The sequence below is a fragment of the Pristis pectinata genome, chromosome 28 (assembly GCF_009764475.1).
Source record: "Pristis pectinata isolate sPriPec2 chromosome 28, sPriPec2.1.pri, whole genome shotgun sequence".
Classification (NCBI taxonomy): domain Eukaryota; kingdom Metazoa; phylum Chordata; class Chondrichthyes; order Rhinopristiformes; family Pristidae; genus Pristis; species Pristis pectinata.
The window spans coordinates 15,806,502-15,826,789 of record NC_067432.1 but is presented as its reverse complement, the minus strand read 5'-3'; the positions used below and the strand labels follow the sequence as shown (position 1 = coordinate 15,826,789).

At 40.8% G+C, this 20,288-nt stretch overlaps 1 protein-coding gene across 4 annotated transcripts in view; it reads right to left on the bottom strand.

The window, feature by feature from the left end:
• The window catches only part of atp8b4 (ATPase phospholipid transporting 8B4), a 207,194-nt gene extending 190,136 nt beyond the window's left edge, over positions 1–17,058 (bottom strand). For 2 of the 4 annotated variants that reach the window (XM_052040688.1, XM_052040691.1), the window contains exons 1-2: positions 16,519–16,750; positions 12,694–12,779 (exon numbers count right to left, since the gene is read on the bottom strand). The gene's annotated coding sequence lies outside the window, so the exon portion shown is untranslated. Of the gene's footprint in view, positions 1–12,693; positions 12,780–16,346; positions 16,403–16,518; positions 16,751–16,864 lie in introns of those variants that run through there. The other 2 variants (XM_052040689.1, XM_052040690.1) reach the window with 2 other exon arrangements.
• Between the last annotated feature and the right edge of the window lie 3,230 nt (positions 17,059–20,288).

Sequence of the window (20,288 nt, the reverse complement as noted above, 5' to 3'; positions counted from 1 at the left end):
GCTCATGTGGGAAGAAATGTGGCACCCCATGGAAATGCACACGTCACAGGGAAGAACTCCACACAGATGGCACCCAAAGTCAGGATTGAAATTGGGTCCCTGGAACTGGAACACCACTGTGCATAGAATGTTAGTGTGAACACAAAATATGGACCAATAGCAGGATCACCAGTGGGAGATCTGAATTGCATCTGGGTGGTGACTGTGAAGCTTTGTTATTGTTGCAATGGGCATCACATACAACACATGAACACTAACCGAAAGACAAAAGGGCTATGCTCAGATAGAAGGGTGGGGAAGGGGATGTTGGGGATTGTGAATGGAATTACAAGGTTTCACCAATTATTGCTAGTTGCTGACATCAAAACTGTGGGCCATTCTGGTGCCAAAGTTTACTATTCCCATGATGGCGACTTGAAGGATACAGAGGTGAACCATCCAACTGTCTAATTTTGGTTATGACATCTCATATGGAGCATCCAAACAAATCACTATGCTGGACCTTGCTGGGACCAGCTTATGAACAGGGAGCAAAACTAGTACTCTATGGACACCTCAAGATTATTTGCCTGTGAAAATAATGAGAGCTATGCAAAAAGATTTTGACATACCAACACATGTTAAGAAGATGGACTGTTGTGGATAACACAGGACCAAAGAACGTTGTGAATATCTTACCGAACAAATGTGTATAAAATGGGGACACAGAGCAGTGATACAGAACTAACCACAAAACAATGGAATAAATCTTGGATTTGCTGAATACAATGGCAGTGACTGGCGGTTTTGTATATCGGCCAGTATAGTCAAAAATATAGAAACCTAACCAGTAAGTGTTCAGAAGTCAAAAATGCAGACTAAAGCACCATTCCACATGTGGAAGTGGTTTACACAACCATTCCTACAGGTCCCTGTTGAGCAACACACAGATTGGTGGAGGGTCAGGCAGCATTTATGGTCAGAAATGGACAGTCGATATTTTGGGTCAAGACCCTTCATCGGGACCCTGTTGATTATTGTAGAAAATGTAGGGACAACTTTTTAAGCATTTATCAACAGCCAAAGTGGCTAGAAATAAAGCATATGGGATTATTATATGCCAAATCAGAATGCATAATAGAAGAATTAACATCAATCTTTGCCACACACAGCCTGCTGGAAGGAGTAATATTGGATAAAAGAACACAGTTTAGGTCATTTGTTTTGAATAATTTATGAACAAAAATTTTTTTCTCTTATAATAAAAACAGAAATTACTGGAAACACTCAGCAGATCAGCGCAATGTTAACTGTTTCACTAAGTGCTGCTTAACCTGCTGAATGTTTCCAATGTTTTTGTTTTGTTATTTCAGTTTTCCAGCAGCTATAGGTGTTGATTGTCATTTACCATTTTACTTTTCCTTGACACCAAGCTTCAAAGTAGAAAGATCAGTTCACATTGTTAAGAAGGCATTGAAGAAAAGGTCACAGAAGTTCAAGCGAACTTCAACCTGAAATATTGACCTGCAGCATTTCTTCTAAGCTATTGGATAATGCCACATGTTACAGTGGGATACATTTCTACAGAAATGCTGTTGCAAAGACTTAAGATACAGTCAAGTCTCGTTCAGCCTGATTTGGGACTAAAGGAGTTGGAAAGGCAGTTCAAATAGAATAAGCATCATGATACCTAGCCACAAGGTGAAGTTCAGTCTGCACAATAGAGTTCAAGTACAAAGATTTCCTGGTAGGTTGGTGGTGAGAAGGGATACTTGAGAAATATAGGTTTGCAGTTCTAAGAATAATCTTCTGAACATCAGTGGCAAATTCAGAAGTATCCACACAGACCATTTAATCCTATCACACAATACCTCTGGGCATGGCAAAAAAAGTCTATGAGACTGAAGCTCATGAATTGAATTCCACAGTTACTCACGAAGAACCAACGATTTATGTCTTGATGAGATTGAAAATAACATTACTCTGGAGGTGGATGACACTTCAACAGCCCCTAGTGAATCTCCAACTTTATCAAAACCTGTGAATGTGAAGATTGCTGAGTGTAAAATAAAATTTGGCCTGATTATATTTGTAAGTATATGAAGTTATTTTGTTTTAAAAATAGGAAAACTAGTGCAGAGTTGGTACATGGTTGTGAACAATTATCATTGCTTGAAGGCCATCATCCCTTCAAGGCTGTGTCAGTGATTAACTGCTCTCTGGGTTGCAACCAAGTGTACTGAAAGTTCAAGGGTCAGTCTGTGAAGAGCCCCTGAGTGAACTACATTGGCCCATCTCAGATCCTCATGCCTCAGGTGTTTCAGTCTGCACACTCTGTAATGGAATTTGTTGGAGGTCAAAATCCCACTGAGCACATGCCAGGTTTTTCTGTCTCCTGACATGCCATTTGCACAGAACAGACAGAAGCACAATCGTGAGTTGTGGCAAAGGTGTGATTAAAAACCTGATTGCATTCCACAATTGTTTTGTTTTAGGGGAGATCATGTAATGCACATGAACAATTTCTTTGCCCATATACTTGACAACACCCACCATCTCGGTTATCCCTTCTGCCACCTGTGTGTTGTTAGACTTCTTCTGATATCCATTTCTAGATTAGAACAATTTTTTCCAATTAAACATTGTCTCTATCTCTCATTACAAACCCTGATCCCTCCCTCTCTCTACTTCCAGACAACTTACTTGCAGCTGAGCACCAGATCTGGTGCCTTGTATCCCACCCCAAACCATGCCACATTCATCCACCACCCCTGTGATTGCCATCCATCAATACCTCAATCTCAACACACTTTATCATTTCAAATATCTCTCCAGCTTTGTTCTTCTGTACACGTAACCTTCTCCATCTCCAGAACTGAGCTCCTCCAACTTTATCTGTCCTGATGAAAGGTCTCAACCCGAAACATTGACTGTCCATTTCCCTCCATAGATGCTGCCTGACCCACTGAGTTCCTCCAGCTCCTTTGTGTTGATCCAGATTTATAGCATTTTGTCTCCTCCAATTTTGTGCTGCCCTCCCATTCCTTCTCCTCCTCACTACTGGCAGCTCTGCCAAGAGCCATCTCAGCCTGGGGCTCTAGAACTTCTTTTCCAAATCACCTTGCTTTACCTTCATCTTCGAGAAAAAATCTATACTGACTATGCTTCCCTAATGCTGTCCTAATATCTCTGTCTTGTTCATTTTTGTCAGTTTGCACTTGTGTGAAGCACATAGGAGATCTTGCTGATTCTGGCAGATCAGCATTCAGTTCAATTTCCCACTCTTCCCCACCAAGAACCAGCACGGCCTGCCTTGGTTGTCTTTCATGACAGCATTGGACTGAGCTCCATGCAAAGTTCCATATTCATGATGGTCTTCATCCCGTGTTCATCTCCAAAGAAGAGTACAAAACTGGAATCCCTAAACAAAATCTCATATTCCATGCTTGAAGTGCTGGTTATAAAATGCAGCCAAACTTCATGTGTGCACACGTGCACAAAACCCAGCAACTCACATGGACATAAATCCACACACCTCACACACAAACACAAATTCAGATGCAACCTCAGATACCCTGCAGATAAAATCACACACATAGCCACACATTTCACAAAATGCAAACACATACATAATTCCACACTCTTCCTGCAGATACAAACCTACGCATCCCACACAGTTGCAAAACCACACACACAAACCAACACACCGTATACACCTCACACTGACACAAACTCGTACAAATCCACACACAAATACATGCAAACCCACATACCTCACAAAGATACAAACAAGCATAGGAAAAAATAACTACAACCTATCCTCCATTGAGCAATTATTTCCCCATCTAGTTCTGGCCTGATTCTCACTGCTCATTTCACGTGATCAAATTTACTGCAATACTTAAGTTTCGAGAACAGCATGAATTACAATTATGGTGATTAATTAACAGCTGCTGCATGTTTTATGGGAATGGATTTTAGACTGGGCTAAAAGTTTGTGGCAGATAAAAAGGGAACTGGTGATATAGACAGTCACTACCCCAGAGTGCTTGAAGAAAACAGTGACCTAATGTCACTACCAAATAGATTGCTTGAAGTGATTAGTATAGATGTATTTGAAGGGAGGCAGGGCAAGTACATCAGGTGAGAAGGGAATAGAGGGCTATGTTGATTGATTGAGCTGAAGAAAAATGGGTGTAGCGTAAGTGGACTGGTTGGGCCAACCATTGTATGGTATTCTATATCATGTCCAGCTAATGAGCATGCCGATTGGAGGGAGGATCAGTAACCATTACCCATTAGTTTGAATGTTAATGGTATTCATCATTAAATACAAAGTGTACCCATTTAACTAATAAAAGTAAAAACAGAATTGAAGACACACTTTAGATTTTCATTGCTGGCAAGAACTCATTGATGCATCTGCAGAAACACAGGCAAGGCACTTGAGTACTTGAAATCACCAAAACATTGAAGGCAATCGACCAAATGCTGGTGAATGGGATTGGTGTAGATGGGTACTTGATGGTTAGCATGGACAGGGTGGGCCAAAGGGCCTGCTTCTATGCTGTATGAATCTATTACTCAATGACTTTATAACTGTGGCACAGAGTGCAGGACAACTGTCTAGGCTCCAATATATGGGAATCCAGTGATTGATTATTCAGCTGCAAGTCAGCAACAAAAACACAAGTTGCCTCAAGCAGAAGATTCTCGTTGTGCCTGCTGGATTGTTTGTGTTGAGAGAAAATTGTGTTGTCTCTCACCTTTTAGTACCTATGGTCAATCTGTAAGGCATATTAGCTTCACACCACCAAAGACATCAAATTACTATCTAACACATTTTGAGCACCCTAGTTAAATATGCTCTTTCTGTAAAATCTGAACAGGCAGGTAGATTCACAAAGATGGTAACTGAAACAACTCCTAATTCTCAGTTGTGGTTTATATTCTGCAGTTACTGCTGGCATTGTATTGATACAAGACACTTTCCGATACAAGGGTAGCAGTACCTTTGGGCTGATACACATAATAAATGTTACTTTGCCTTTTCCCTAATCTATCGACAAAAGTGACTGTGCATTTCCAGCACTGTGTGTTAACTTCAGTATGACTTCAGGGTCAGGTACCACTTGAGCCATTGACCCTGGGGACATATTCAACCATACACAGGGTTGGCACAGGTTGTCATACAATCCCAGACCAGCTTTGAAAAGGAACCAGATAGCCCACTGGTCTGGCTGTAAAAAAAAACAATGTTTATAACATTACGTGATACTAAAGATCTCACCTCAAGTGTATTAGAGTTTTGCTTAAACAAATTCATCCTTTAAGCAGAAGTCGGCAATTAACCATAAAACATAAACATACAGGCTTCAGTGGACATGAAATAAAAATGGAAAAGGCTGGAAATATCCAGGTCAGGCAACATCTGCAGGGAATGAGAAACAGTTAACCTTTCAGGCCATTCACCCAGTATCAAAAGATTGATGACTTTTTTCTGACTTGCTCAGTGTTTCTGGCATTTTTGATGTTTAGAAAGGTGTTGCACCAATATGTTGTTCTTCTTACTGACGCTATCTAAAGCTTCTACTGGTACTGCTTTCATGTTGGGAACATACAGCTTCTTACAATACAATCAATGGCAAAATTACAATTGTGGTTACTTCTGCTGTCATTCCACACGGTATCTATTGCATTGCTGTAATGCAGGTTTTTGAGGCACAGGGACTGTGTCAATTGTAGTAACAGTGATACAGATAGCAACGGAATTGAATATTGCTGAAAGAATTGCATAATTGCTTTGATTCAAGTCACACAAGCAGGGGATAGATTGCAGCAAGATTTATTTAGTAACAATGTACAAAGAATAGAGGCATTGCAAATTGATTCTGAAGTGACATAATTTCCTTTGGTTGTTTTCAAAAAAATGGAGGTGGTGTTTTTTTTACATCTAATGGTGGTATTACAGAGATAGGTTAAGAGACCGGGAATGATAGAAATTAGGAGTGAATATTTTTGACTTTTCAGATATGGGAATAACTTAGAGCAGAAAACAAGTGCTGGAGGAACTCAGTGGATCAGCCAACATCCGTGGAAGCAGAGGAATGGTCGATGTTTTGGGCCTGATGTAGCGAAATGTCAGCCATCCCTCTGCCTCCACAGACGCTGCCTGACCCACTGAGTTCCTCCAGCACTTGTTTTTTGCTCCAGATTCCAGCATTCGCAGGAAACACAAGAGACTGCAGATAACTTAATTTGACATGACTATCTAACATCCCCTGTGCTAGTAACAGTGTAGAGTCAGAATTCCAACAGGCCATAGAGCTGTTTTGAGTCTCCGGACTGACCTGTATAATACTATATTTGCTTTTGGTTGGAAAAAATATTTTAAAGCTGTTGTTCATTCACATTAATCGATGGGAAGTATGCTCTATTAATGACGTCAGGACATTAACATCATATCAGTAATGTCAAAATTGACATTTATCATCAGGAACAAGAACTGGAACTGGAAATAAAAGTGATCATTGCCATTTATTTGGATTCAATGGCTGAGAAATGCCTTCGTCACATAATACTTGGGCAGGGTCCTTGTCTATCACTGGAATTTGTTGATAGGATTAGATTCCTTCACCTCTTCTTAGCAATCCAATATACTTTTAAGAAACAATGCCACACTTAAATTGAACATAACTATCATGAAATAACCCCAGCACCCTCCACTGAAGGGCCATTGTACAAAAAAATGCAGCAAAATAAAATACATATGTTCCCTTAACTACCGATAGGCAATGAGCATTTTCATTGTGCTACATCAGATCTTAGTATGCGGTGGAATGCATGACATATTGGTGGGGTATTTGATGTTACATCAATTGAAACTTTGAATATCAATCCAAACTTAAAAGAAAAGGAAATTTTGCCAAATCTTTAGCAATAGAATTAGTCTTAATAAGCTGTTAGGACTTTTTTCTCTCTAAGAATATACTGTAATTCCTTTACTATCTTCCACCGTAACCATGCAAAATGATAGAAACTTAAAAAGCTGTGATTCTGTGCTCTCTTTTGAAAACGTGAGATTGAAACTAAGAGGAGGACAATTCTTGCTTGCCTGTTGTGAACCAATGCCAAGATGTTTATTTCTGTCCATCACAGGTAAGGTTTCCCTAAGGCTCTGCATGGGTCATATCCTTAGGAGAATTTCTACTTAAATCAAAATACAAAGCTTATTTAAAGAATTTCCAAAATCTTCAGTGAGCCAGATGAGAACAATGCTTTTAAAAGGGGATTGTATTCAGCAATATTCTTATAATAGCAACAGGCTTTTTGAACTGGAAACAGGAAAAACATCACATGATAATTGATGAATATTTTAACTTCTAAATGATCCAAGGAAGAACATATCCATCAACATCCACTTTTCACAGTCTCCAAATCTGCTGAACCTTTAAAGAGATGCAGTTTTCTTGAAAACTCGCCAAGGAAAGTGAAAATGCTCTTTATGTACTTGACAAATATTTCTAAAACAGCAAGATTGGTAGCACACACACTAAATCTCACCATTTAGTGCACTAACCTCGTTCTGAAGGGGAGTTGAACTATAGGAATGTTTTCAATAATTATCCAATAATAATTGGAATGACAGAAATCCTGAAAAAATATGGAGTGGAAAATTTCTTAGCTTTGGTCCCTCATTCTATAATTTTCTCCACCTTTTGCACAGGTCAATGGTCCCTATACCTTGGATGTGCCACAACAATAACACAAGCTCCAGGATGGCCCGGTTTGTGCTTTTCAATCTTAAATCTGGTCTATAAAAGTATTTATTATGAAATATGTAAGGTTATTTTCAACTTTAAAGTAAGGAATTCAAAAATTTGAGTTAAGAGAGTTTTGTTTTCAATTCTTTTTAGGACATGGACATTGCTGACAAGGCCGACATCTATTGTCCATTCCCAATTGTCCATGAGTGAATGATGGTGAACCAGCTTCTGGAACCACTCCGTCCTTCTGGTGAAGGTACATCCATGGTGCTGTTGGATAGGGAATTCCAGGATGTAGACCCAGAAAAATGAAGGACCAGCAATTTTTTTTCAGTTCAGAATGGTGTGCGATTTGAAGGGAAACCTGCAGGCAATGGCATTCCTTGACTGAAGAGTCAAATGCAGCTTACAGGTTTGTTAATTTCCTTTATTTTACTCAATCTTTATATTTTTAAAAAGTTTCAACAGCATTCAGATATTTTTAAGTAAATGTACTTTTATGTTTTTTAAATCTATTCGAACTGCTTTAAAATGGGTCTGGTCACCAGAGAAATTTAAAAGCAATTTAAAAGTCCTTTCACAGGAGCAAGTTATCAAAATACCATCAGGGCCTAATGACCTGACTTCTGAAGTCAAGTTGTCATTCACGGCCCACCCTGCTTCAGAAATTGCGAACTCATGATCATCTAGGGCTGCAAATAAATTATGGTTTTGGGAAAAGCAGGGGTGGGGAAAAGAGAGATGGGTGAGGGCGGGCAGTGGGCTGAATCAGCACTAATTTTTCCCAAAATTATATATGAAACAAAAAATCTCAACAAAATGAAGCTAAATGGACAGGCTGTAAAAAAAACACAATTATAATATCTTCTCCAATAAAAAAAGAAACCGAAACGGCAATGTCTCTTATGGTTGCAATGATTTTCTAGTAGCGCTGTTCTCATGAACTTTCCCAAATTATTTTCATCTCTGTTAAATTTTTCAGTTTAGAGAAAACCATGTAATCAGACAATATTCAGTACAGCTAACAGTAAAATCCAAAACTGTTAGGGAGGTAGCACATACTTATGAATAATTTTCATATCATTAAATAACCTCAAAAATTATAATCCTTCAAGTTGTTCTGGCGTTTAAAAGAGCATGAAATATAAATTAAGCTGCTGTGATATGCAAGTTAACATCTGGAGACTAAATGCCCTTCACATCTTGAGTAAACATAGTCTTGTATTACACACATTTAATTTGAGCAGATTTGAAAAAAAATATAATGCAGCTTTGTCAGCAATGCAATAAAATGATGCTGAAGGGCAAATGAAATACTCAGGTTTTGGAATTCTACCTACTCAGTAAAGAAAACTTGTCCCAGTATGGCTTTCTTGAAATGGAGAAGTAAAGTAGCTTCTTAAACATATCAGCCATTTTATATCTGTTCAGAACCGTGCAGCAGAAAAAACTAAAGGCAGATTTACACAAGGCTTCTTTCAAATGGTGGAATCAAAGTGTGGGGCAGGTTGGAGGGAGGTCAAACTTACAATTTCTCAAGAATTTAGTGGTTTAGTCTTCCTACTGAATAGAAAAATGCCCAAAACACATTAAAAAAGCAAGCAATGATAAGACTGAAAACTCTGTTCCATGAAGTCATGGAGTATGCTATAAAAGCTTGGGAGCACAAATAAAGTTTAAGTTAATGTTCACAGTGGAATCACATAATCATTACAACAAGGAAGCCATTTGGCCCCTCGTGTCCTTGCTGGCTCTCTGCAAGCAATCCATTTTGTTCCATTTCCCTACTCTTTCTCTGGAGTCCTGTAACTTTATCTCCCTTATGGATCTACCCAACTTCCTTCTGAAAGCAACCATTGAATCTGTATCAATTTCCTTTCCAGGAAGTAAATTCCAAATCATGGCTACTTGCTGCATGGAAAAAAAAATCTCCTCACATTACACTTGGTTCTTTTGCCAATCACCTTACATTTGTGTCCCGTGGATCTTATTCCTACTGGCAATGGAAACAGTTTCTCTGTCCAGACCCTTGATAAATATTTCTATCAAAAGGTCTCTTGGCCTTTTCTGCTGCAAAAGCAATCTCACCCATGACAAACTATAAACGAGACTTCTGCTTATCTCAGTTTGCTGCTTCTAGCAAGTTTCAGTGCTCAGGTTTTCCTACTAGTGACCAACAGTACTGAATCCAACTTATTACAAAGCTCCAGGTCCACAATGTTCACATTGAACAAAGCAGCCTCAGTTCAGAAATAGAGGCACATATAATGATGGAGTTATCATAGCTCAGAGAGTTGAATAATCAAAGCCTAGGCCCACAATTTGGCAACAGTTGCTCACAGGTGTTGCAGCAGAAGTTCAGATTTCCCAGTCAACACAAGTTGGTGGTTGAGTTTATGGTCAGCCTGTGGTTGAAGGAAGAGAACTAAACTCATTAAACTGTGAAGAAATATGCACAGTTTTTAAATTAACTCTTTACAGTTTGTACTGATCAGTTTTGCATATTTCTATGCTATATACAGTGATTGACCACTATCCCATAATACACAGCAAATGGACTCAATATAGGATTCAAGGATTCATTGAAGTCTGAGCAATATATCAACAAAGCAAAAATGGTAATTCACAGAACAATATTCATGTTTCTATGAATTTGCTTTTTCTGTATTTCATTAGTAAGTTTTTTTTTGCATTTTTGCTATTTAAATGATAAATACCTGCGGACCCTGCGAGCTGCTGCTTTCAGGGATCTTTGGACATGTACAAAATGTCCCTCTGTTCCTCAGTTCTGCCATTCATTGTGCATATTCCAGTCTTATTAGTCCTCCCAAAATGCATAACCTCGCATTTTTCAGGGTTAAAATTCCATCTGCCATTTTTCAGCCATTTTACCTACTACTGAACATCATTCCCTAGTTGAAGTCTACCCACCTCACCATCAACAACGTTACCAATCTTCACATCATGTGAATGATATGAACAGTATCTCCTATATTCATATACAAATTATTCATGCACATAACAAACAGCAAGATTACCTGCACCAATCTCTATATTACCCCACTGGTCACAGGCTTCCAATCTCAAAAACAGTCCTTGATCATCACCCACCACCTTCTATTACTAAGCCAATTCACAACACTGAATTCATGACATCCAGGAAACCAACATTTTCTGCCTTTCAATCACACACCTCAATAATATTTTGAATGCTATCATGTCCAATTGACTAATAATTTGAGAGGGCAAAACCTTTAATGTAATTACATTAAATACATCTAATCCTACAATACATTACCAAAGACAATGCTTGTTGATTATAGTTAAAATTGTTCTAAATGTTTCTGAGTCAATGACTTATTTTGAAAGCAAAGCAAAATCTTGTTTTATCATCTTCAAACAAAATTCCCATTTAGCTGCTATTTAACTAAGATAAAGACTTTTATGTTAATGAGGTAAAAAGTCACAAAAAGTTGGAAACCTCAGCATTAAAATCATGAGATACTAAAGTGACGTTTAATATGCTGACTTTGATGTTACAAGGAAATTATTCTCCCTCGTATTAACCCATCATTTAACACAACCTGCACACATTATCTTTTTACTGTAATTCAATAGGTACTTTAACATTCAAAAGATTGACAGAAATATGATAACGGTGGGACATCTATCAAGCCTGACATTCCAATCAATGTATAAACTCTGAAATATGGTAATGCAAAACAGCCTTAACGAACTGTCAAGTAAATTTCAATTACATGAACTATTCCAATTGATACAAAAAGCTCTATCATCAATGTATTGTGTGCACACCAAGTTCGAACGGCACAATACAACTCCATGGTCAAACATCTGAGGTGGCAGATTGTGGCTCATGATATAACAGCAATTTTACCAACAGCATTTTGTTTTAAAAAGGGTTATATGTTAGTCGACAATGATGAAATGAAACAGATAACGGAATTCTATTGAACCCCCTTCTTACCCATTAAAAGAAAGACCATATGCCTTGATAGCGTTAAACACACTGTCTGGTTGCTTCAGCATATTGTACTTTGCCTCTGAAGTTCATTCAATTTACTTCAATGGAATTAACTTCAAGGACAGAGTACAATGCACAAACGTGACTGCATAGCATGTTTAGCACCACTGACCAGAAATTAATTTTTGGGCAGTCATGTCACTTTATTATGCTCTGAATCATTGTAATTGAGAAAAAATTTCAAATGTTTTTTCATACAAAGACATTCTTCCAAATGTTTGTCCTAAATTGAATTCCCTTTAATCCTTTTTAACTTTCCTTATCATCAAGATCCAGATTTACCATATTCCTCTAGTCCCTTGCACACTTTCACAAAGTCCCTCATTTCATGAGACTTTGTTTCCCTAGAGTTTGCTCATGGCCTAATTTTTATGGCATTGAAAGCTTCTACATAGATCTTCCCCCCACCACCCCCCATGTCACACTGGAGGCACGAATAGTTCCCTCATGCCTTTCTTTTATATACAAAACTAACAATGCAAAAGTGTCACATTCAACTAAACTGGTCCATGCTCCACCTGAGCCTCATCCTAATTCTCTTCATCTAATTCTAATAACTGAAAAGGAAGTAGTATCGTGGGCCAGACAGAGATCATACCCATCATATTGATGTTAACAACATCATGCTCTAACGCAATAAGCTGAACAGCAGGCCACATTAGCCGAGCAAAAAAGTAAAAGTATCATTGACCATAGTTTCATGAAATTTTCCCAACCTCCATCAATGACCACCCATGTACAATCTTCACCAAGCCAACATACAAATTTAGATACATGTACAAACCACATCCATCAACTGAATATTGCACAATCAGTCCCCAAGATAGATGATTGTATTTAATTACTGTACGATTTCCATCACTTTGTAACAATGGATTGATAACATGCCAAAAGCTCCAAACTTACCGGAACAGAAGATAAAACTTTGCAATGATGACATGCCAAAAGGCACTGAGTCACTTCACTGACCAAGATAGATCCCAGCTTTGCTGCTGTATGGGAGGAAAGGTAAATCTGTGAGAGATCAGAAATCCAAAACTTTGTCTTATATTTTGGAAATGAAATACCAATGGCTTTTGAATTAATATAGTCCATTGCACAGACCTGTCCATGCCTGGGTGTCCCTGGAGAGGGAGCAGAGTCTGCAGCATTTATGGAGAATGAGTAATATGTCTTTTAATGCTACAAGTTCCTCTTTGCTTTGTTCAAAGTTTTCTTATTTAGGAATTGGGCAAAAAAAAGTCAAATAAAAGTTAATAAGGGTTAAAAGTTCACTCCTGGCCTATTACAACAATAAATGTAGTTTAACCGAATAAGTCAGTCATTTAAACTTGACATTGCTGTCGCAGAGCAGCACTAAGGAAATGACTTTTGTTTATGCTGGAATCAGCACATATTGTAAATGATTCATCCCATTTCATGCACAAACTGAAATAACTTGTGCAACAAACAATTAAAAGCCTTCATTCGGGGACAGGGGGAACAAGGTGGCACAGTAAACTAACACATTGAATTTTGACCTCTAGGGCCTGAGGAAGAATTCATCCAAGCCGAATAAAATGAGATCTGTTTGTTCTAAAGACTCTACTTCATCAAGTTTACATTATGAAGGTGAATTCAAAAGGGAGGAAATTATGTTTCAGTTGTACAGAACCTTATTCTATTTTGAGTTCTGGACACCACATCTTGAAAGACACATTGCCCTCGAAAGGGATTCACTGTAGTCTCATTAAAATGATATCAGGGGCTTAAAAAATGATGTCAGGCATCCAAAAATCTCACTTTCAGAAAATTCATGGTTGATCTAATTTAGATATTAGAAATGAAAAAGGGACTGGATACAGCAGATGCCCTCTGGCGCAAGAACTCTGAACAAGGCAGGCATAATCTTAATTAAAGCAGCCCAGCAGAAATGAGTAAAGACTTGTTCACATGAAGAATAGTGGAAACCAGGAACTCAAATATCCAAAACCCGGGATCAATTGAAATTTGGGATGGTAGATTTTTGTTTAGGAAAGGGAATCAGAAGTTATGGAATTGAGATAAAAAGCTCTGTCTTAACAGAATGGTTTGAAGCCCTGAAAGGCCTAATCCTGATCCTATATTCACAAAAATAAAGTCAGTAATGAGAAAAAAAACACTTGAGATATGTTTAATTCCATGCCAACAAGCACAAGTTAACTGCCAAAACTATGGACAGTTTAGCAATATCCCACTGAAACCAAAAGCGGACTGAAGTGAGAAATGTAACTGTTTCCTGTGAAGTGGCATATTTAGGCTTCGAGGGAAGAAGTGATTTCTCATTCAATTTTTTGAAGCATATTTACAAGTTTGCAAGACCCAACACAAGGAAAAGCTCCCTCATCTTTGGATATGAAGGGAATGTTTACTCGAAACAACGATGTGTAATTCTGAGAGTCAGCACCAGCGTAGAAACAAAATATTTGGAAACTCACTCTTCACAAGAGTACATCACTCTGCCAAATAAAGTACAAATCACCCAAGTCACAAGATATAAAGGTAGACCATCTGTCACAGTCTGCTATAATAGCCCTCCAGCAAAATGACAATCAATTGTCCATGGAAAGGTAGAAAGAAACAGTTTGGAAGTTGTTTTTGGACAGTTTCACACTGAAACCAAACACGAATTAAAGTGAGAAATGATACCATTTAGACTGGAGTAAAAAGTGTTGAGTTGACACTGTTGAACCAATTAAACTGCATCTGTGACATCATCTTAAACCTGCAATATGTTATTTCACCCTATGGATTTTGTGTTTAGAGCCAACTTGCAATTCTGCACTTATACAGACAATCTAGCTAATATGGCCTACTATATTTAATGAAAATAGCTTCCTTCAGTTCCTGTATAATATAAATAAAAAGATAGCAATTTGTGATGGAATCTCCAAATATCTATCAATTTCTATTGCAAAACCTAAATTAGGTTAATTGAGTGTCCAGCAGGTAAGGAGGTCTAAATTTAAAAGTAATAACGTCAATTGTATTCACTGCAATAAAGTTAATGACATTTAGTCATGTTTTGATCACATCATACTGAAGAAAATCAGTGATGTGCTATTAACCTTTGCAAGTTATATATAGTTTAACTTAATTCTTACAATTGACCCAAAGCATGCTATGCAAGGAAAAAAAAGCAGGTTATTTTTATTATCAAACACCAGTATTTGGCATTATTTCCAGGTCTATTCACTGAGGCGATAGTACAAGAAATTGTGCTAGTCATTGTATAGTGCTCTGTACCTCAACAACTTTAGAACATTTTGTTTTGAAGTTTGTTGTAAGGGTATTTTACCTTGATCCTTGTCCGAAGCTCCATCATTGCAAGAACTCAGATAGCAGTATGTTTTTTAAAAAATCATCAGATTTTCTTCTTTAGTTTGCAATTTTATTCTTAAAATATATACAAGTCCCAGAGCAAGGAGCAAATTCACCAGGAAAACAAAGTAGTAGCAGCCAAAACAATTGAAAGAAATCTCACACATTACACATAACCACAGACTCTTCTAGTCATCTGGGTATTTAAACTTATCTGTGTGACTGAAGGAATGGGGAGCAGGGAGACATGGCTAATACACAGTATATGATATGATTTGAGATGATACAAAATCACAAATGTGTCATATTAATGGTAACTTTCAAAATAAAACATAATAAATAAAAGGAAAGGGAATTAATTGGTTAGTTTGCAAGAAGCAGCACAGGCCACAATGGGCTGAAGGACCCTTTCTGTGTTATATCAGTTTATGCTTCTGTTGTATAGCTAAGTTAAACCCCAAGATCCATTGCTGCTTTGGAACATTCCCGCAGTCTCTTCCCCTTTATACATTATATAAATGTGCATTACAATGCATGCACATATTTATACTGTAAGCAGAAGCAAACACTTAAGGAAAATCTCAAACTCTCGCTTTTGCACAAGCTAGGTAATGTGATCACGTGCTAAGTGTCAGCAATATCCCTGGCTGTTTTAAACAAAGGAAAAAATGAGAAATAAAAATTGTGATGTTTTACAGAATGGTTTACTCGGCTGCATATGGCCAACCAGCCAAGAGTTGAGATTGTTTTGATGAAGCAATCAGGTTCAACTCATGCTGGTTATATTGCTATCTGATCTCCTCTAACTCTGGATAAGAAATTCTTTTGATCTCCTTCACTGGTCATTAAAGTTTACAGCCTGGGAAGGTACCCCAATGTGGTGCTATGCAATGAAAAACACGATAATCCCACTTCCCAACCCATGGCCTGCAGCCCTATGGATTGGAGCATCTCAAGTGCATCCAGGTATTTCTTAGATGAGGGTTTCTGCCTCGACCACACTTTCAAACACCAGTTCTCAATCCCCAGCACTCTTTGGATAAAGGAACGCAAATAATCTTAATATTATGCAGACAATTTTATCTCCTATTCTTCACTTAACTTTAACCTGGGTTTCCCAAACTTCCCAGAATTGTAACTAGCCTGGTATTAATTCATGGCATCTTTTCTACTGTGCATTGTAAAATACACACAGCTGCCCCATTCACAAAATAGCTTACCTTTCTTTTGGCTGTTCTCAGACTACGTTGGGATTTACAAAAAAATGGTAGTTCCCAAGTAAACTGACTAACTGTGGGTAATATTCTGCCTGTTTATTTGTAAGCGACATGTAAGATTGCCGTCATAACCCCACAACGATGAGTACATTCTTATAAGTGTTTACATATTTACCAGCGAGCAGCCCGCTGATCAACGGAAACCTTCGCCTCCTCGATTTCAAGGACCTTCACCTTTACACAAGCAGAGAAGCAATCCAAGCCTCCTGTGTTCGACCCCTGCCTCTTCACACCACACAGCAGTCAAGTGGTTAATTGCTTTCAGTAACTCTGCGCCCCCGACCAGTCGCCAGCGGTCATTTACTGCAAGAGGCACAGCCCTTCGACTGCGAAGTTGAGGACTAGGTTTGCAATTCCACTCTTACTGGAGCGGATTTCCTGCTTTCCCCGCCCCGCTCTGCCTCCCCAGGAAGGGAATGCGCCCTTCCTCCAACCCATAGCAAGCACGACGTGATACTCACCGGGGTCCCGTCGCTTCGCCACCCTCACACCAGTCAGTGCAGAAGTGAGGGCGGAATTCACCGGAGCTGTTGCAAACGTGGTTTAGTCAGCTCAGAGCGAGAGAGAAACTCCGGCTCTCGGAGCACTGGAGGGCAGAGAGATTGCTCAGTGGAAACTGGAGAATTAAAGAGAAAAATATAGGCACTGGTTTTTACATGGGAGATGCAGGCACTGGCTTTACATGGGGGGATTTGGACACTGGCTCTAACATGGGGAGATACGGACACTGGCTCTAACATGGGGAGATACGGACACTGGATGCGAGGCACGAGCATCCCAGGGAGAGGCCAGTACCTCACAACCTGGACAAGTCGGAGCCTTCCTCCTGATAGGATGGGAGTACATCCCTCCCCAATCTCGCTCGTTGTCTCCCTCTAGGCGATAATCCTTCCCTGTACAATCCAGGCCTCCCCCCCACTTGACAAGACAGTGACATCCTCCACTGGAGGGTGTCGGGGGAAGGAAAACACTGGCTTGTTCAGGGGAGTGAGGCTCTGGATTGCAGAAGGAGACGCTGGCTTGTATAAAGGGAATGGAGGCACTGGCTGGTCCAAGTAGTGGAACAAGGCCCTAGCTTATACAGGAAAGGCACTGGCCTCTCCAAGAAGGAAGCACTGGCTTGTACAGTAAGAAATAGAGGCACTGGTTTTCCAGAAGATGGTGACACTGGCAGGTCTGGAAGGGAAGACACTGGTTTACACAGAAGGTAGTGGTTGATTACAGGTTTACACAGGGGTGTGAGACACTGGTTTGTACAACAAACCATGCAGCGGCATCTGCATAGGGAAAGGCTGGCTTATCAGGGAGATACTGGTTCATGCAGGAAGGAAGCAACTGGCTTGTCTGAGAGAGTGAGACACTGGCCTGATGAAGAAGGAAGCACGGGCCAGTCCGGGAATGGTAAAACTGGACTGCATGAGGTGGGGGCTCGACATCGATAGAAGGAGCATCGGCTTGATGGGGGGGGGGGGCGCTGAAGAGGCGTCCATGTGGAGAGGAACAAAGCCCCGAACTGTAACAGGGAAGCACTGGCCTTCGGCTAATGACATCCTGTCGTGCCCGGGGAGGGGGGGAGGGGGGAGGGGAGAGGGGGGAGGGGGGAGGGGAGAGGGGGGAGGGGGGAGGGGAGAGGGGGGAGGGGGGGGAGGGAGGGGGGAGGGGAGTGGGAGGGAGGGGAGGGGGGAGGGGGAGTGGGGGGGGAGGGGAGGGGGGAGGGGAGTGGGAGGGGGAGGGGGGAGGGAGTGGGAGGGAGGGGGGAGGGGAGTGGGAGGGGATGGGGGGAGGGGAGGGGGGGAGGGGAGGGGGAGGGGGGAGGGGAGGGGGGGAGTTGGGGGGGAGGGACGGGAGGGAGTGGGGGAGGGAGAGGAGGAGGGAAGGGGATGAGGAAGTGGTTGGTGGGGGGGGAGGGGAGGGGGGAGGGGAGAGGGGAGGGGGGGAGGGGGGAGAGGGAGGGGGGGAGGGGGGAGAGGGGAGGGGAGGGGGGAGAGGGGAGGGGGGAGGGGGAGAGGGGAGGGGGAGGGGGGGAGGGGAGGGGGGAGGGAGGGAGTGGGGGGGAGGGGAGGGGGAGGGGGGGAGGGGGGGAGGGAGAGGAGGAGGGAAGAGGGGATGAGGAAGTGGTTGGTGGGGGAGGAGGGGTTGGGGTGGGGGGTGAGTGGGGGCAGGGGAGGAGGAGGGGGGAGGTTGCCTCGCAAATGTACATCGTCCACAAGTCGCACTCGAGCTCTTGAACCGTTCGTTTATTTTAAGTGCACTTGGGGAAGAAAGCATTTCCTCCCTCGGCCCGGCGCACTTCTGCGGACCAGAGTTACACCAAACGGGCTACACGCCGAGCAAGTCCGTTTGATCTCCAAAGATTAGACACAAAGTGACAGGACACAGTTCTTCCTCCTGTCACAGTCCCATTGTAAACTCCCGTTCACCTTCGGCTCCTTGAACTGTGGGCGATGCCTTGTTGGCATTCGCCCTCCAAATTCATTGTGGGTGCGTTTATATTGTGACTAAGAATAGGGCTGTGCCCAAATTTAGACGTTCAGGCTTGGCCCGTCCCACCCCTTAATTTATTATTGCTATATTTTATATTCCTGCCCAATTCCTTTTACATCAGAATCAATCTACTCTTTTTATTGTGCTGTGAAGGTAACCCCTATTTTACCTTAGTGTCATCAACACAAATTAAAGTTGTCCGGTAAAAGCAATAACCCTTTTCCCAAAAGGCCCACAACTAATAACAGCAAAGTACAAAAAGTGAAGGCAAGCAAGTAGCTGTGATCGCAATTGAATTTTCAGCAGCACCATTCACAGAAAGCACAATAATACAAACAGTAAATACTGGAAATACTTGGCTGATTTTGGACAAAAGGTGTCAAGCTCTCTGTCAGGCGTTCCATGTTCCTGTGCATGAGCTGACATAAACCACAGAAGAGGGTGGTCACTTAATCAGAGTGAATTCCCCCACGGATTACATCTAACCTGGGCACACTGCTGGCCATCTCAGCAAGTCCCTGCCTCCTCCTCCCCACTGAGTGGCCAAAGTTCAGGAGAGCTGGTCGGAGGTGAAGCCAGAAATTGAACAACGTCCATTTCAGGTTCATTCAGCTCAGGACTGTCTTCATGGATTTCATCACATCAGTTTCCTGTTGCTAACAACACCCAGCTCAATCTCATTGCTCGACCCTCTTCACTACCTCCAAATTGTCAGCCTGGTTGTCCACACCTAATAATAAATGAGCAGAATTTTCCTCCAGCTGAACAATGGAAAGAACTGCACACCAGACTTCAGGCATTTATGACTCCAAGATGAACATTGGACCATGTATCTTTTCCACCGAGGTATCTTTTCCACAGAGGTGACCACTTCCACCTCTGTAACAATGCCCATCTCCACTCTAGGACATGAGTCATCAATGCCAGCTGCCAGTAAGTTTTTTAAAACAAAATTGAGGCTGCATAGCAGTTTTTCCCATGACTGTGAACTTTTTTTTAAATCTTATTCCTTAAGGTATGTTTTTTTTTAGTTATGTTTTCAGGTAGTTGGTACTTGGTTCAGTGATCAAGAACATAAAAAATATTACACTTGATTTCCTTGTCCAAATTATTGATAAAGATTGTGGTAAGCAGGATCCCACATTGCAATCCCTATAAACTGGTCAGATGTCAGTCTCCTATCCTGTTTTCTGTCTGTTAACTAATCCACAATTCATGCCAGTGCTTCACTCCCAATACAGTGTGCTCTAATTTTGTCTAATAATCTCCATGAAGCACATGAGCAAAGGCCTTCTGAAAGTCCAAATCCACCATATCAACTTACTTGTGATTATCTATTGTTAATCACATCCTCAAAAGTTGCACAAGCTTTGTCAAATCTATGTTGACTCTGCCCAATCC